At 33.3% G+C, this 16,789-nt stretch overlaps 1 long non-coding RNA gene across 1 annotated transcript in view; it reads right to left on the bottom strand.

The window, feature by feature from the left end:
* The window catches only part of LOC146996194 (uncharacterized), a 52,250-nt gene extending 47,154 nt beyond the window's left edge, over positions 1 to 5,096 (bottom strand). Inside the window, exon 1 of the long non-coding RNA XR_015042029.1 lies at positions 4,872 to 5,096. This is a non-coding gene — a long non-coding RNA (uncharacterized LOC146996194). The remainder of the gene's footprint in view (positions 1 to 4,871) is intronic.
* Between the last annotated feature and the right edge of the window lie 11,693 nt (positions 5,097 to 16,789).

The raw sequence follows: 16,789 nt of genomic DNA, 5'->3' as shown, positions 1-16,789 counted from the left end.
GTTGCCATATTCGCAATTCGTTTCCTTTAAACCCTTTTTTTTTTTTTTTTTTTGTATGGAAGAATATGGAGTATACTTTCTAAGAAAATACTAAGAAATCACAAGCTTTGCTTATTTACTAATTCTTCAAACCATTGTCTCCCAGTTAGACCTCAATAATTTAACATTAATTTTTCGATCATTCTGCACTAACAGATTAACATAAAGCAACACTTCGTTTTACATTCAGACGATAATGTTAAGGAACAGATGTCGTTGTTAGCCTATAATAAGTAAAGCCAAAGCAACTCGATGGTTATTTGCCTATGGGAGACATTTCTTCGTGGAGGAATTCCTAAGGGAACCTGGATTCATTCTTAAGGTCAGAATTTATTAAGGTTACTTAACCAGAATATTTCAGTTACATGGGGGGGGAACTAGCTCGTTCGCCTGGATTCGATCCCAGGTCAAATTACCAGTATTCAGCGGCGTTACCACTCGGCCGTTGGTGGACACCGAAAATTAGATGTATTGGACGGTTTACCAGGTATGCATTTCCTAATTCATACTCCAAAAATATCTTTTATTTCATGGTTCTTTCATATATTAATCGTTTTTCGCGAACGAGGGCTTCTTTTCTAGGACACTAGAAAGTTTCCATTTTTCAACATTCTCCTGATCACTCAAAATTCCAAATGACGCTTCCACATTGCTGCAAATTGTTAAAATATCAATTTTGGAAATGCAAGAAGTTTAAAATAACTGTTTCTCTGATGAACTAAGAAATGGGATCAGCTTAATTTTGATGTCGCCCCATTGTTTGATAAAGTGACAGCATGGACAAAATGACTTAGCAAGAATAAATGCAGTTGTAAGTAGGGAATAAATATTTCATTACTGTGAAAATTTCGAAAGTCCCTACATTACTTTTAAAGGAACTAACTAAGTAAATGTCTGCCTGAATGTACAGTTAGTCAATAAAGTCTGCGTACATCAAGAAAAGAAATATCAAATCCAAATTTTAAGGTGCGAAAAGAGTAGTTTCTTAAAGTTTTATTTTTTAAATATTTAGTTTCAATAAGGGACTTTGAAATTATTTAACTGTAATATTTTTATACCTAATAATTTATGCACACTAATTTTTAAAATGTAAGTGACCAAAGTGACCAAAAATCAAAGCCTATAAAGTTTGCGTACAACGCGAAGGAGGAGGATTTCTTATCTAACTTTTAAACTTCAAACTTGAAGAATGCAAACAAGATTACACTTTCAAGGTCCTTGACTTCCGAAGCAAATTTCACGTTCATTGGAAGTTGTTATTTCTATTTTCTTTGACGAAAATGACAACCAATAAAGAAATTCCTTTAGTTACGAGACAACTAATTATCAAATTGAGAGATGAAGGTAAAACTCTTCGTTATATTGGTAAAACCATGGGAAAACCATTTTCTAGTGTGCGAAGAGTTATTCAAAACTATCTTGACACTGGTAGTCTTGCTGTAAAACCAAGATGTGGGGGACCGAACGCAGAGAGAAGAAAAAAAAAATTCTTTTACGAATTAAACAAAATCCTAAACACTTTCTGCTGCAAGCATTGCAAAAGACATTTTGTTAACTAGCAACATGGAAATTTCTCCTGAAACTATACGAAAAGTGCTGCGAAAGGCCGATTATCATGGATGCAAACCTAGGTCTAAGCTATACATTTCCCTAGACAAATAGAAAGAAACGAATTGCTTTTGCCAAAACATATTTAAACTCTTCGCAGGACTTCTAGAACTATGTAATTTGGTCAGATGAAAGTAAATTTACAATATTTAAAGTTAATAGCTATCCTATTGTATGGAGAAAACCATGAACAGGACTGAATCTGAGAAATTGAAATCAAACTGTCAAACATGGAGCTGGCGGTGTGATGGTATGGGGGTGTATGTCATCGAAAGGAGTTGGAGATTTTCACATTATTGATGGATAGCTATGTAAGTATAAGTATTAAGTCATGGATAAGTATGTTTATCTGGATATTCTGAAGAAACGTCTACAAGACAGTGCCCGAAATTTTAAACCTTTCTAATACCTTTATTTTCCAAGAAGACAACGACCCGAAACATACAGCTAAAATTGTGAAGGAATATCTCCTCTATCACCCTCCAAGACAGTTGCGTACTCCTCCACAGTCAACAGACCTCAATTCAATCGAACATTTGTGGGCAAAATTGGAGAAACGAATTCGAAAACACAATATTACTTGGCGAAATGAGCTAATTAGTAAATTGCAGGAAGAATGGGCGAAATTTACGTCGGATGACACTGAAAAACTAGTTCAGTCAATGCCCAGACGTCTGCAAGCTGTTTTGAAGAATAAAGGATATCCTACAAAGTATTGAAGTAATGTAAAAAACTTATATTTCGCATTTTTTTAAGTGTACGCAGACTTATTGGAGGGAATTTCTGAGTTTTTTGTGACAAATATATTTTTGGAAAAATGTAAAAATATTGCACTGATATTATTTACTTTTTATTTAAGCTTACAATTTTAGCTAATAAAAGAAAAAAAATGAAATGATTAAAATACATTTTTTCTATGCTTTCAGTGTTTTTTAATTTAAAATTTAGTCTGTACGCAGACTTTTGTGGCTAACTAAGTATATTTCTCGCACCGTGAAAAAACGACTGTTCCTAGGGACAGCATGTTTGGAATAGCGTAGTCCTCTACACCCGAGCATCTGCACCTGGTTGTAAAACTTTAAGTTTGAAACTGAACGATTTGAAAGCGAGCTGGGCCAAAGATGTTCGTAATTTTCACTCGTAACTATCTATTGGGAATTCTAAAGATATGCTATTTTTAAATATTTTGTTATTTAGCTATTCAACTGAATTTATTTTTATCGCACGAGTGCGAAGAGCGGATATTTAATTAATAAATTTAACACAAAAAGTTTCGCAAGCCATCTTACTAAGTACATCGACATGGTAAACTGAGAAAACACTGAAAATAGTAGAACACATGCTGCTTTTAAAATTTTTCCAATTTTTCTTGTTGAATTGTAGATGGCGTAAGTGTGAAGAAAATGAGACTTGATAATAAAGCTAAAATGACAGAAAGAAATGGTTTAGCTAGAGTAGATGCAGCAGCAGACTGCGAGCTTTAAAAAAAGTTAAAAAACCCTTTTGGACCACAGGTAAAGTCCGAGTCCTTACAGTTTTCGTTTCATTTATGTGTTATTCTTCTTATCCGACATCCTTACTGTTCGTACTAACCCGTCTCTAAAGGTATCATTCGCAATAACGTAACGTTTCATTTTATTTATTCACCCACTAATTGTACTACATCTTTATAATTGTGAAACATTTCGCATACATGGCAGTATACTAAAATGAAAGCTGTTCTTTTCAAATATTTTTACTTCAGATATTCCAGGAAAAGCAATATCTTTTAGTGTTCAGTATTAAAATTGAATCTGGACGATTTAAATAATACTTAAGAACTTCTCAGACTGATACATTAGTCTCGATTAGATATTCTGTCTCAATATTTTTAACGTTCTAGTAAAAATAAAACCAGAACAACTTAGGGAACTTGTTTTGAAATCAGATATTAATAAAAGTGCATAAAATAATTTAAAAAATGCAACCATAACATTTCATTAGAAGAGGAATGTGGAGAAATGGGCTTCTCGTTTCGCTATCATACTCTATTTCAACAGTATAAATTTCCTTATTATGAATGATTTTAAAATTGAATGTAATAATAGACTGTTCGTGATAAATCTGACCAATTTCATAGGCCAATAAATGAAGATTTCCCTTTTTCGCACAGAAATAACCCAAACTCTGTTTTTCATTTATTGTAATTTCCTTTTCAGATTAGAAATAACACTAATAGTTACATATAGCATCTGGCCTAAGCCAAACGTGATGATGAAAGCAAAATCAAAATGCTTATCAGACCTCGAATAGTTTACATTAGATTATTTAATTGCAGTTTGGTTAGTTTGATTACGGGGCTATCTGCCTAAGGGGGGTTCCATTAATTTAAAAATAATCTTAATATTATAAAGCAAACTAAAATAATTTAATATCTTCATAACTATGCTTATTAGCATTTTCACTCTTCTTTTGTTGTATTTATATTAATTAAAGCCATCGGAATAATGAAATAAATTTTAAAACTGCGAAATTTTAAAGCTCAGAGCAAGAAATATTTGGAATTTCAAAAGTATTTTTTCCAAACTTAACTGAATAATCGTATTAGTTAAAAATTTACGTCTATATTAAAAGGCTGTGCTTGACAACTTAACAAATTATGACGTGGATTTATTATTACAAACAATTATTTGTGGACAAATTATTTGTGGATTAATTTTTGTTCATAAAACATCTAAAACTTTACTTACACACTGGTAGCGTAATAGGAGGCATACTTGGAAAGAAACTGGAACGCTATTAGCAGCTAAGCTACGACATAGCATAGCTTTACGTGCTTTAAAAATAGCGAGTTTGCCAGCATTTATATACTCTTTACATTGTAAAACATCAGATTCATACTCAGTATCGGAGAATAAATTATGAATGCTATTATTATCCAATAATTTCATTTCACTCAACATCTCCGAAAGTCCATCCCAAAAAATATTCTAAATCACCATTATTTACATCATCGGAACTATCATTAATAACGTCTGCCAACTTGATAATAAAGCGAGTAATATTTGCTCGAAAATAATAATAATAATATTTAATTTACGTAATAAAGCGAAAAATATTTGCTTCTGTTTTTTCTCAAGATGCTAATGTCATCCATAGCGTTGCTTTGGAATGACATTTCAAAATGCGCAAGGAAAGATTAAAGTTCTAAACGATATAAATAAAGAAAATAAAACCATACTTGCCTTAATTCCAGATAACACAAGCGTATCTATACAAAATCCTACATCTATAAAGTTTCTGCACCAAATATTGAGTTTATATCAGTATTTTAGTTTCGTTATTACGCACTCAACTGTTCTAAACATAAACATTTCATTCTTACAATTTTGTGCTGCCAGGTTCAAAAATTAAATCAAATTCCGCGCGGAGAAAAATCGTGACTGACGTCACGAGCAACAATGTCTATCGACAGGTGGAATACCGCTAGATAATAAGTATTCTGTTTGAGGTCGCGGAGACACATTGCTTTGAAAGAACTGAATTTGTGGATTAAAATTGAAACATAAATATCTTACACTTTGCAGAATAGTAAAAGTCTATCAAACTGGAGTTGCAAATAATTTATTTCGAACAATGTTGCCACTTCTCGCTTCCAAATCACTGAGTATGCTAAACAAAAATGCTTTAAATCTAAACAAAGTGTGAAATAAGTGAAGCAAAAACACTCCAAATTCAAAATTCTGACTTCGAGGTGCCTGATGAGGATTGTGCAGTAATTAACATCGTTATTTAAACTTAACTACTACTTTATCTAATATTTTTAACTTACGTTTCGTTATTACTTTTCTTGTTGCTCACTGGCAACAATTATTATTGTTGTTAAAAAAAAATATTCTTTTTCCTTTTTGCGTAATGTTTAGAACGTAAAGTTTTCGGCCATTTTTTATGTTGTTTTTGTTAGCGATGCTAATTTAAAGCTGCATTTTAACTGAATATATAGCTTTTAATTTTTTAAAATTATCGTATTCATTCATTGTAGTTCATTTGAGTGATTTAAAAGGCATCTGTACCTTTTTGTTTGCAGTTGTTCTTTACATTTTCTGACATTAGGTGTCATGACATTACTTCTGATTCGAAACAATATTTCCGGCAGCAAAAGGATTTAAGAAAAAAGACTTGTTATATGTTGTCGAAGAAACTGGAGCGACATTGCTTCAAACGATCACAATAACATAACTGAAAGAAATTATTTTTTCAGAGTAAACAGTATTTGGATAATTCACAGTTCGTTTCCGATTTTTTGATAACGACTGTTAGTGAACGGAGACAAAAAGAAGAACTTGATGAAAAGCTAAAACAAAAAGAATACGAAGAACGGGAAAAGGTGAGGCAACATGACTTGAATTGCGCGAATCCATGCAAAATCGCCAATAGCAGATGAGTCTCAGAACTCTGTTACTTTCACTAGATCTAAAAATAAATTTAATTTTCGAAATCAGAAATTGCACAGTTTAGTGGTGACATTAAGGATTGGCTACCCTTTTAGAGTCAATTCTAACAGATTCATAATGCTGAAGAAATTTCACCTGAAATTAAATTTCAGTGCCTTATTCAAGCTACTCAGCAATTCAGTGCAATTTCAATTGGAAGCTTGAATAGCAATTTCAGTGCTATCCAAGCTTCCAATTGTTGCCACCAAATACTGTATTATCTTTAGAGATAAAACACCAAATACTGTATTATCACCAAATACTGTATTATCCTGTATTATCTTTAAAGAATTTAAATAATGAAGAATCTTCACGCAATGTATGTATATTTCTCGCACTGGGAAAATCCGATGCCACCTAGAGCGAGCCATTACATTTTGAATAACTTAATCCTCCACCCAAATACATGCATTTAGAAGTACAGAATTTGAATTTTAAATTATAAGTTTCCTGTCTTTAAAACTTTAATGAATTTAAGTTTATGTGACGTAAGTGCCAAGAACGTGATATCTAAAAAATAAAGCTAGCACACAAAACATTAATAATACAAAGACACAAAAAATGTTTTGTAAGCTATCTTACCAACAAAAAACGAACACTGATATGAGGAAATCTGAAAAGTAGAAAAATGTATGCCAACACTTAACACTACATCGGGAATTCCAGTATATTCTTTTGATAATAATACAGCCTAGAAGCATAACGATACACTACTTTTAAATATTTTGTAATTTTGCTGTTGAATCGTATATGGCGTAAGAACGAATAAAATGATTCTTAATAATAAAGATAGCACGAGTGACTGCAAGAGCAGAATGGTAGACTGCGAACTCAGCGAGAGCGTACAAATCTTACCAAATGCTTTTGGGCGATTGCTAAAGTCCGAAATCATTCAGATTTTAATTATAATAATTGTTTAATTATTTAATTGGATTTTTGATAACACGTTTACGCTCGTCAGTCACGAAAAGAATTAGAAAAGTCTTATTATTAAACCTGAACTCAGTTTTGATCAGTATAATAGTCTCGAATCTTCTAATTTTTACCTCGATCGCTGAACTAATAGCATCACACGCTAGAAAGGTTTTACGTTATTAGGTAATTTAGTAAATATACACGTCGAACCCAATTTAAAGCAGACTCTAAGGATAAATACAATTAGAAAGTAACAAAAACGGAAAAAAAAAAAAAAAAAAAAGTCTGAAAGTTTTAAAATTTCATATTACGCCTAAAGGGGCTTTTTTTTAACGTTTTTTGCGTTACCTTTATTTATTAAATATCATGTTCTTCGCAGTTAAACCATAAAATTCGATTCAATGCTGCCATAAAATTCCATAAATTCGATAATAGGGCTGCTTCTCTAAGGAAAGGAAGGTATTCGAGGAGGAAGTTTATAGGAAATAGCTTGTGCTCTTGTGATAGAACAGAAAAATTACGAAAAACGCCCAAGCAATCAGCTCGTTCGCTGAAATTTGAATCTAGAGCTAATCACCAGTGTTCAGCGGCCTTAACCGCTCGTTCATTGGTAGGAGTTACTTAAAGCCGTTTAGTCAACTATTCAGTCGGCAAAGAACGGAAAAACAAATCGACGGGGGTCTGTCATTTCCTGCTCCGCATTTGTAGGAAATTTGAAACTTCCACAGTACACGAAATTTGAGCTATGTTTTAATGTAGTGAACACGAGTGGCACAGATATGCTACACTCCACAGATAAACATGAATTTTGCCAGGGTTGCAGATGATTTGTTACAATAATCCTGCAAGAGCTTATTTTCTGTACGTTTACTTATTTTATTTATTATTCTGGCAAAGCACAGTCCCTTAGGCTATCTGCTTAAGGGGAGCGATGCCTTCGTGGAAGACTTTCTAAGGGAAACTGGCTCGTATACACGTTGCAATGGGGAAAACGACGAAAACACGCATGCAGCCAGCTCGTTACCCTAGAATCGGACCCAGGTCGGAACTACCAGTGTTCAGCCATTTTACCGCTCGGCGGCTTACTTGTTGTAGGAATATTTCATTTTAGCTACGAATTGTTACGCTATTCTTAGAATCATTTAAAAACTGCAGTTTTCACACATAGCCTGCCAGATTTTGCTTTTAAAACCATTAAAAGTTTTTAAAAAAATATGAAAAAAATAACCAGTTTTCTTGCAGGATTGGAAACATTTCTCTTTGGACTCCAAGCGACCCCGTAGTGGCAGATGATCTAAGAGCAATTAATACTGATAGTTAGACCTCGTTTCAAAATCTGGCGAATGAGCTGATAGTATGTTTTTATGGGTTTTCTCGTCTGCAAGAAACAGATGCTACAAAATCTTGAAGTCCTAAGTTTTTATCTTCTTCTGTGAAAGTCCTTATAAAACATGGAAATCTGTCGATATGCGTAAACAGATTATATTCTGCGTTTCGATTATGCAATTACCATTATAATCAAAGTAAAATTAGCCGTTACTGGGCAAAAGCAAACTCACTTTGACCCTAAAAATGATTAAAGATTAACCATGAGTTCAGCGTTGTCAGAGAGTTTTTAACCAATGTAGCAGAAGCAGAATCAAAAATTAGAAAAAAGGTAGCACATGACATTAGAGATTACGTAATTTTTGTGACGTCATAGTTATGTATGTTCACATGACCTTGACGTCATCACAAATTCAGCCTCCATCGGTTTCGTAATATATGGACTATAATTCGATTCTTAGACATTTTAATTACATATCTCAGTTTTGGCGAAAATTTTAAAACAATATTACTAGTTATTCACTGTTTAGACAATAATTTTTCTTTTAATAGTTACGGTTTTTTTTAATTCAAAGGGGTAATTTGCTCAGTAGGACTATTAATTTCGTTTTGGCATTTTGCGTTGAAATGTCGGTTCACTTTTTAGATAGTTGCCGCGAAATATTAGAGCCTTGTATTACACTTAAATGAATTAAATAATGAAGAATCTGCATAAATGTATATATGTTTCTCGCATTGCGATAAAACAACGGTACCTAGAGCCATTCAATTTTGAAAAACGTAATCTTCCACCGAATATGGGCATCTGGAAGCCCTAATTTGGAATGTGCAATTTGTTTTATCAAAGATTTCATATTTTGTAACACTTCAACGAATTTTTGATTAACGAACTGAACGATTTCAAATCGAGCAATGCACGAAGAAAAGACCTTTTTATCTCCAGCTCGCGAGACTGTGTATCGGAAATTCTAAAGGTAGGCTCATTTTAAAATTAGTTTGCGATATTGCCGTTGAATTTATTTTTATGGTTTAAGTCCAAAGAACGTGATAATTCGTAATTAAATGTAACGCAAAACGGTTAATAAAAGTTCCTTTGGGCGTAATGTAAAATCTGAACTCTTTCACATTTTTTTATTTGTTTATTAGTCTAAAGGGGCTGATTATTGTTTTCGTTTTGGGATTTTGCGTTGGATCACTATAAATGTCCGTTTTACTTTTCAAACTGTTGCCACCCAATGTTAGAGTCCTGCATTATATTTGAAGAAATTAAGTAATGAAAAATCTATATAAATGTATGTATATTTCTTGCACTGTGAAAACACAAGGGTACCTAGAGGCATCCAATTTTGAATAAAGTACGTTTCCACCCGAAAATGGGCATGTAGAAGCCTAAATTTGGAATTTGTTTTATGATCGATTTCATATTTTGTAAAACTTTAACGAACTTTTAATTTAACAAACTCAAGCTTTTCAAAGCGAGTCATGGCAACGTGGTATAGAAAAAACATTTTTATCTCCAGCGCGCGAGACTATGTATCGGAAATTCTAAAGGTAGGCTCAATTTAAAAGTATTTTGCGATATTGCTCTTGAACTAAATTTTAAAGTGCGAAGAACGTAATATTTAATAAATAAAGGTAACAAACAAAATGTAAAAAGAAAGCCCCTTCGGACGTAATTTAAAATCTGAAACCTTTCAGATTTTTTTAATAGTAGTTTCATATTAATTTTTTTTATAATTAACTTGTTCATATCACTGTTAAGCGCTTTCTCGCCTTTGGATTTTTAGCGTATTTGTGCTAAGTTATTTGAGTTAGCAGTTCATTTTCCTGGTTATCATGGCAAAAAATCAGTCGCCAACACGTTTGTTACCCTACTGCTAATCACAAACTACGAAATTGAATTTTAATTTTTATACATTCCACGAAAGGTAAATAACATACAGTTTTGCAATTCGGAACAGGGGACTAGAGACGGGAAAATACCACATGTTTTATAAGTTCTGTAAACGAAGTAAGAGAATTCTAAATATAGTCAGCAGAACATGAACCGTGAACACCGGTAGTTGGGTTCGAGGCTCGAATCCAGCGAACGAGCTGGCAACACCGAGCACCGAAGGAAGTTGTGTGTTAGACGCCTACTGTGTTGGTGCGAGATTTCTGTTATTATTCAAGAAAGATGAACTTTGCAAAGTTAGGACTTTATTTTTCATCGATGAATTCTTCTTTTGTCTACTTATTTAACCAAAATTTTTACTTTTACTTTTTATTTTTACTATTTCGTATCGTGTGTTTTAAAATCAAAGTTCGTGGTAACACCAAGTGCTTACTCTCACTCATTAGCCCTAGTGAGCTACATGACCTCATTTTCGTCTTTTACAATTTCCGATTCATTTAATGATTTTATCGCAAGTTTAGAAGATTTTCAAAAGACATAGGACTCTTAAATTCACAGATAGATGTTGCTTTTACTATGTTCGAACTTTATTTATTTCCAAAAACTAGAAAAAACTTCAATTTTCGAACTCTGACTCCTCGACTCATCTAAATGCCGGATGCTGATCACGTGTTTCTGCTCTTCTTGATTCACCCAGAAGCTTAGACTTTCATTTCGCTTCTCGCCACCATTTATATAATCACCCATGCTATGCCATGATATGCAATTTAGCGAAACTTATTTTATGAGTTCTCTCATTTATTGATCTCGCCTTCGGGCGCGGTGTATTTTTAAATGCACCTCTTAAATTTTTAACTTTATGGCCTATGGTAAAATGATAATATACTGGTAAGAGCTCCTAGTAGCTAAAGCCAGCAGTAAAGATATGATCCAAGATCCTAAGAGATTTCTGTACTCTGCTGGGTAGAGTGGTTTTTATGATACACGAGCGTAGTTTCTCTGCGGAAGCCGAAGATTTCCCGACTCTGTCCCGCAATGTTTTTGGAACTTCGGCCTCAGCCTTGATGGATAACTCAGATTTGAATCAGTATTTAGCGCCTGTCACTTCTAACGGACGGACATGGACGTTCTCTGGGTAACGAACATTCAACTCAAGATTTGTGAACTTGGAGATTGGTGCGTGTGAAGAAGACTTTCATTTATTGAGGATCAAACGTGTTGCACGCACCAAGAATTAACTGCGGGACAATGGGTTATTGGCCTTTCTACTGATGATTATATGTCTGCAGTCCGAATGCTAACCAAGCAGATTGAGGTTTCAGAAGGTAAGTGAAAATTCTACCTGGCATTCTTCAAATTTTGTTAAAGGTAATGACAAATGTAATGATGGTACCGCCAACGTAGGCCCTGAGCCAAATTCCATTGTTTTAGGTAATAGTAATTCTAAAAGTAAAAGAAATGGTTGTACTAGTAAATCTGAAATATCTCGCAATGATAAAAATAAAATAATAATAATAATAATAATAATAATAATAATAATAATAATAAAAAAAACTAATAAAAATGCTTGGGCATTTAAAGTCTAGAAGTAACCTTTTATTTATCGAACAGATGTGATGTTGTCAACAATGTTATTAGTTCTCTTATTCTTGGAAATAATCCTGGGTCTAGTAATAGTGATCTAAGTTTAAACGTTAATAATTCTACTGATAACAATGTTGTTCATAACTGTAATACTGATGAGGATTCAAATGATAATGTTAACAGTAATGTGCAGCAGGAGGCTGCCGCAACCGTTCAAACTGCTATCCGCAATTATGATTAGGCCAGCCGGAAATGTAAAATTTACTTATTCTCTTAAAGATCTTTCAGCTAAATAACTAGACGCTGAATTTTTATGCCAATTAAGCGACGAATTCCTTAGGGTGCTAGCTCGCTGGGACCATGATCATAAAATCGTCAGTAGGTACGTTTCGGAAAATTTTATAAATCGCTTTGTTACCTTAGCTACGCATGAAAGACTAGTAAAAACCTTATGAAGAGACTTGTCCTCAAATACTGACGCGGTTGAAATGAAGTGCAGGTGAATTGTAAACACCATACAGTTTGCTATGAACTTCAGCTGCTTTCGGGTATTCCGTTTGAAGACTTAATAGATAATTTAGTGAGGATCTTGGTTCAGGAAGCCGTCTTGACTTCCGTTTGCCAAATATAATTTAGTGAAATGAAAAACTTCCACACATATGGTATATCCAGCTATTTTATGCAACTTTAAAAATGTTCTTCCTTACTGTTTCTTTTCCCAAGTTTTTCTACCGACCCAATATAACCCTATAGTTTTATTATTAGAAAACGAGTTATTACTGTAATACAAGACTGTTGTTCTTTGTTTACTTGGCGAGATTTTGGTCATGAAAATACATCCGGTGAATCTTCGGCTTATGGTAACTCGGAGATTTTTTGACGAAAATTTGGCGACCAACCCTGCTCAACCTGTTAGTTTTTTTTTTTCATGACGCCATTTTGTTTTTTGTTTTTACTCAACATTTTTTCCAACAATCTGCTAGCCGAATTACGCTTATGCTAGAACTTTTATGGAACAAAAGTGCTTAATCATGACGAAGATTAGGTGCGAAATTGCTTTTAAGTGCTTATTAGCTAAAACCACGATCGGAAGTTTCCGGAAAGTAGTGGAACAAACGTGCACAGAAATTTATTTTTACAGAGCAAATTTATATATGAAACATGTAAATAATTTTTCGCATGAAATAGAAAAATTTGCACGAAAATGCAGGAAAATTTTGCGAATCTTTGAAGTCTGTAAAAAGGACATGTATGAAATTACCTGATCGCTAAAAAGTCTGTATACTATGCAAGCTTTTATATCTTCAGCTTGTATATGTTCTTTCCAAGGATGAACATTTGCACGTATAAAATAAATAAAATATGCAAGAAACCACATTGGCTAATCTTTGGAATATGGTAACAGGTAGTTTGGAGACATTTTGGTATGGCGATAAAGTTTATTAGCTAAGACTTTAGCAGTGTACATGGATAAAGTCAAGAGTGGGCGCAATGCCATTTTTGTGCAATTCTGGGATGTTTTTTTAAGTGAAAATAGGTCGGCGTGTACATGGATTACCGTGTATGGGCAATTCTTAAAAACGCGGCAAGCAGTTTGCGATTCTGCACTTTCTCCCAATTTCTCACCTAATCTTCGTCATGATTAAGCACTTTTGTTCCATAAAAGTTCTAGCATAAGTGTAATTCGGCTAGCAGATTGTTGGAAAAAATGTTGAAAAAAAAAACATGCCTTTACTTTGTGAAAACAAAATGGCGTCCAAACAAAAACTAGCAGGTTGCTGTAGCAGGGTTGGTCGCCAAATATTCGCCAAAAATCGCCAAGTTACTATAATATGAAGATTAACCATTACATTTTCTTTCCCTCTCTAAATTATCCATTATAAAAGTCGCCACAAAATAATCTGTGACTGGAACTGTGTACTTCTCAGATTATTGCTAAAGTCCTAGCGATGGGTTAATGTGGTTTTCCTTTCCAATAAAGACTAATTTGTCTTTCAGTTTCTGCTTTCAGGTGACCCACGTATGATATTCAAATGATAATCCATTGTCATACCTATTAATTTTAGACTTGAATCTTATTTAACGTATAGTTTTTATTGTTTAAAACTTGGGATTCGACTGTGAATCTTTAATTTCTAATAAACGCAAAAGCTTCTGTTAGAATTCGGTTTCCTGCTGCAATCAACTTGATTGCAAAACCGTAACGCACTACATAAACGTTAAGAAAACAACTTCTTAGCAGGAGCTGCACTTTTCCAGGTGCAAGTTCTGATTCTCTTATGTAATGGATACATAAACGGCTCCTCCCGGGTACGGGGGAACAAGACCACTTTATAGCCCTTTATAAATCAAGCACTTCCAGAAATAAAACTGTAGAACTTATAGAAAAACATAACTTGAAAATAAATTGGGTTAAAGGTTACATAGGAGTGTTGGGAATAAAGCTACAGACAACACTGGGTTTAATCCTAGTATCCGGTGCACACGGGATTTGGCTACATTTGGCGACTTTGATGATGAGCAGTAAAAACTGGACATATACGATGAGTAGTAAACGGGTCATTCGAAGAATATATATAGTTATACATAGTATATACTATGTATACACAATGTATATACACTATAGTATATATATAGACGTTCTTTGGATCATGTTTGCTGTTGGCGATAATTTTCAAAACCGCGCCAAGGCTGCACCGTATACTAGGATTTTACCCAACACCGCGAAGGAAGCAACTAAGAGCGATAACATAGATATTTGTTTCATCCTCTCAATAGAATACGTGAAAATATTATTGCAAAAAGAAATTATGAAAAAAATGGCAAGACCGGTTGAATAATGGTAACACTGGAAGAAAATTATTTCAGATTTTTCCTAAAGTTAAGACAAAAAGGCTCTCTAGTGACAAAAGAATAAATCAAGCACTAAATCACGGACAAACTAAAATGTAAATGGGATTGTGAAGCACAAAATGCAGACTTTACACACTATTTCTGTGAATGCAAACAGACAATCTCTATTAGAGAAGAATATTTTTAAAATACTTCAAAAATATATATAAAGTATTTATGGAGGATGATGGTTCGGTAAAAGCATCGAAACTAGTCCTGTGAAAATTTGAAAAATTAACGCTGATTTTTGTTGTTTGACTTCAAAATCAATACTTGTTCGGTGTGTTGTTGTATCTTAATTATAATTTATTTACGAAAACAACCAGAGTTAAACATTATAAAAATTGTAAATAATCTAATTGGATATGAATATTTTGAAGTAGATTATGTAGTAAATTTCTAAAATTATAACTAAGTTGACTCGTATATTTGTGATTATTTATGTAATTTAGTTAGAAAAATTGTATAATAAGCAATAATGTGTTTCGTAATTGTGAATTTTTGTTATAAGTCATGTCAAATTGGTTAACTTCAATTAATAAGTAATTCAGTGTTTTAGAAAGGTGGAAAATCTCGACTCAAAAAATTGTAAGTCAAAATATTTAGTTGTATCGTATTTTATTCAAACTGTTATGTTGAATTTATTTAGAATAAAAGTCGAAATGATACTGATGGCAAGGCCAAAGAATCTACCTCGGAGAACGATTTAAGGGCAAGCTACCCAGTATTTTAATATTTGGTTAAGAATTAAGTTTATTTAGTTCTTTGATTGTTTTGCCAGTATCTGCGGTATGGGTTATAAGTTGAGTTTAGTTTTATGTTTATAGCCATTATGTTTATAGCCATTATGTTTATAGCCGTAGACTTTGGCTTTATTACAGAGTAACTGGAATAAAGCCAAAGTCTCACAGAGTCTCTACGCCTGCTTTGGACAGAATCTAGCTCCTGATACTGCTGCTCCGTTTAGGTTTGAACTGCACTGAAAAATGGGAGAGTGTATCCTGGTATACGGTACACACGGGATTTGCCGACTTTGTACAACAGTAGTTTTTATAATAATGCACCTTTTGGCTCATTATAATGTACCTTTTGGTAACATTGTGATGAGCAGTAAACGTGGTATTTACCATGAGCAGTAAACGAGTCAATGTTGGTGTTGGCAACAATTTTCAAAATCGCTCCAGGGCCGTACCGTATACTACGATATTACGCAGAGGAGATTGTCGCTACTTGAGCTGTGTATGCAAAATTTCGGACTATAGGTTTACGTTAAACATTAGCATTTATGGTAATTTTCCGTTTCGCCGGCTCAAATGTTGCCAAGCAGACTTTATTGGCGACAACATACATTATACACATAACAAATGTTAGTTCTAATAATTTTTTATTTTGAAAGCATGAACATTTTAATATCGTTTAAAATTTTATAAAAAGCCAATAAATAAAGACAATAAATTTGTAAAAAGACATTAACAATTTACTATGCTTTCATGGTTCAACATCCTGATTCGCCGGTTCATATCACGGGACCCCAAGTGATCTCATCTTATGTAAACTACGCTCGAAAAAACTAATTCTTTCAGTAATTACCTACATTAATTTCAAGTTAAATCTTCATTTCGAATAGAAGTTTAAAATCCAAGAATTATTCCCATTCGTATTAATAGATTACTCAGAAATTAGTAAAACCGCCGTAGTGCTTAACTTTGCTGGTGCATTCTCAGTAGAATGGGTGAATTTAACCTTTGACTTTGCCTATTCTATATTTTCACCTTCGAGTGAGCGATGTGATTGCATCCTAATTGACTTAATTACTGCGAATGGCCTTAGGGCGTAAAATTGAGTTATCTGGTAAAAATTCTCTATAATTTTATGTACAAAGAACCTATTATTCTATTTTCGTTTTTCACGTTCAAATTTTGCCAGTATAAAGAAATCCTTAATTTGCTTCAGATATCAGAATGTCATTTCAGTGTGCACATAATTTTTGCTTTTATGGATGACCTTATCAAAGAACTCATTTATTATCCCATAAAATCTAAAAATGACGTATTTAGGA

This window comes from Stegodyphus dumicola, chromosome 7 (assembly GCF_044657685.1).
Source record: "Stegodyphus dumicola isolate Sdum_Otavi_A_Nest chromosome 7, ASM4465768v1".
Taxonomy (NCBI): Eukaryota; Metazoa; Arthropoda; class Arachnida; order Araneae; family Eresidae; genus Stegodyphus; species Stegodyphus dumicola.
Note: the sequence above shows the minus strand (reverse complement) of the source record. Positions and strands in the feature narration are given on the sequence as shown.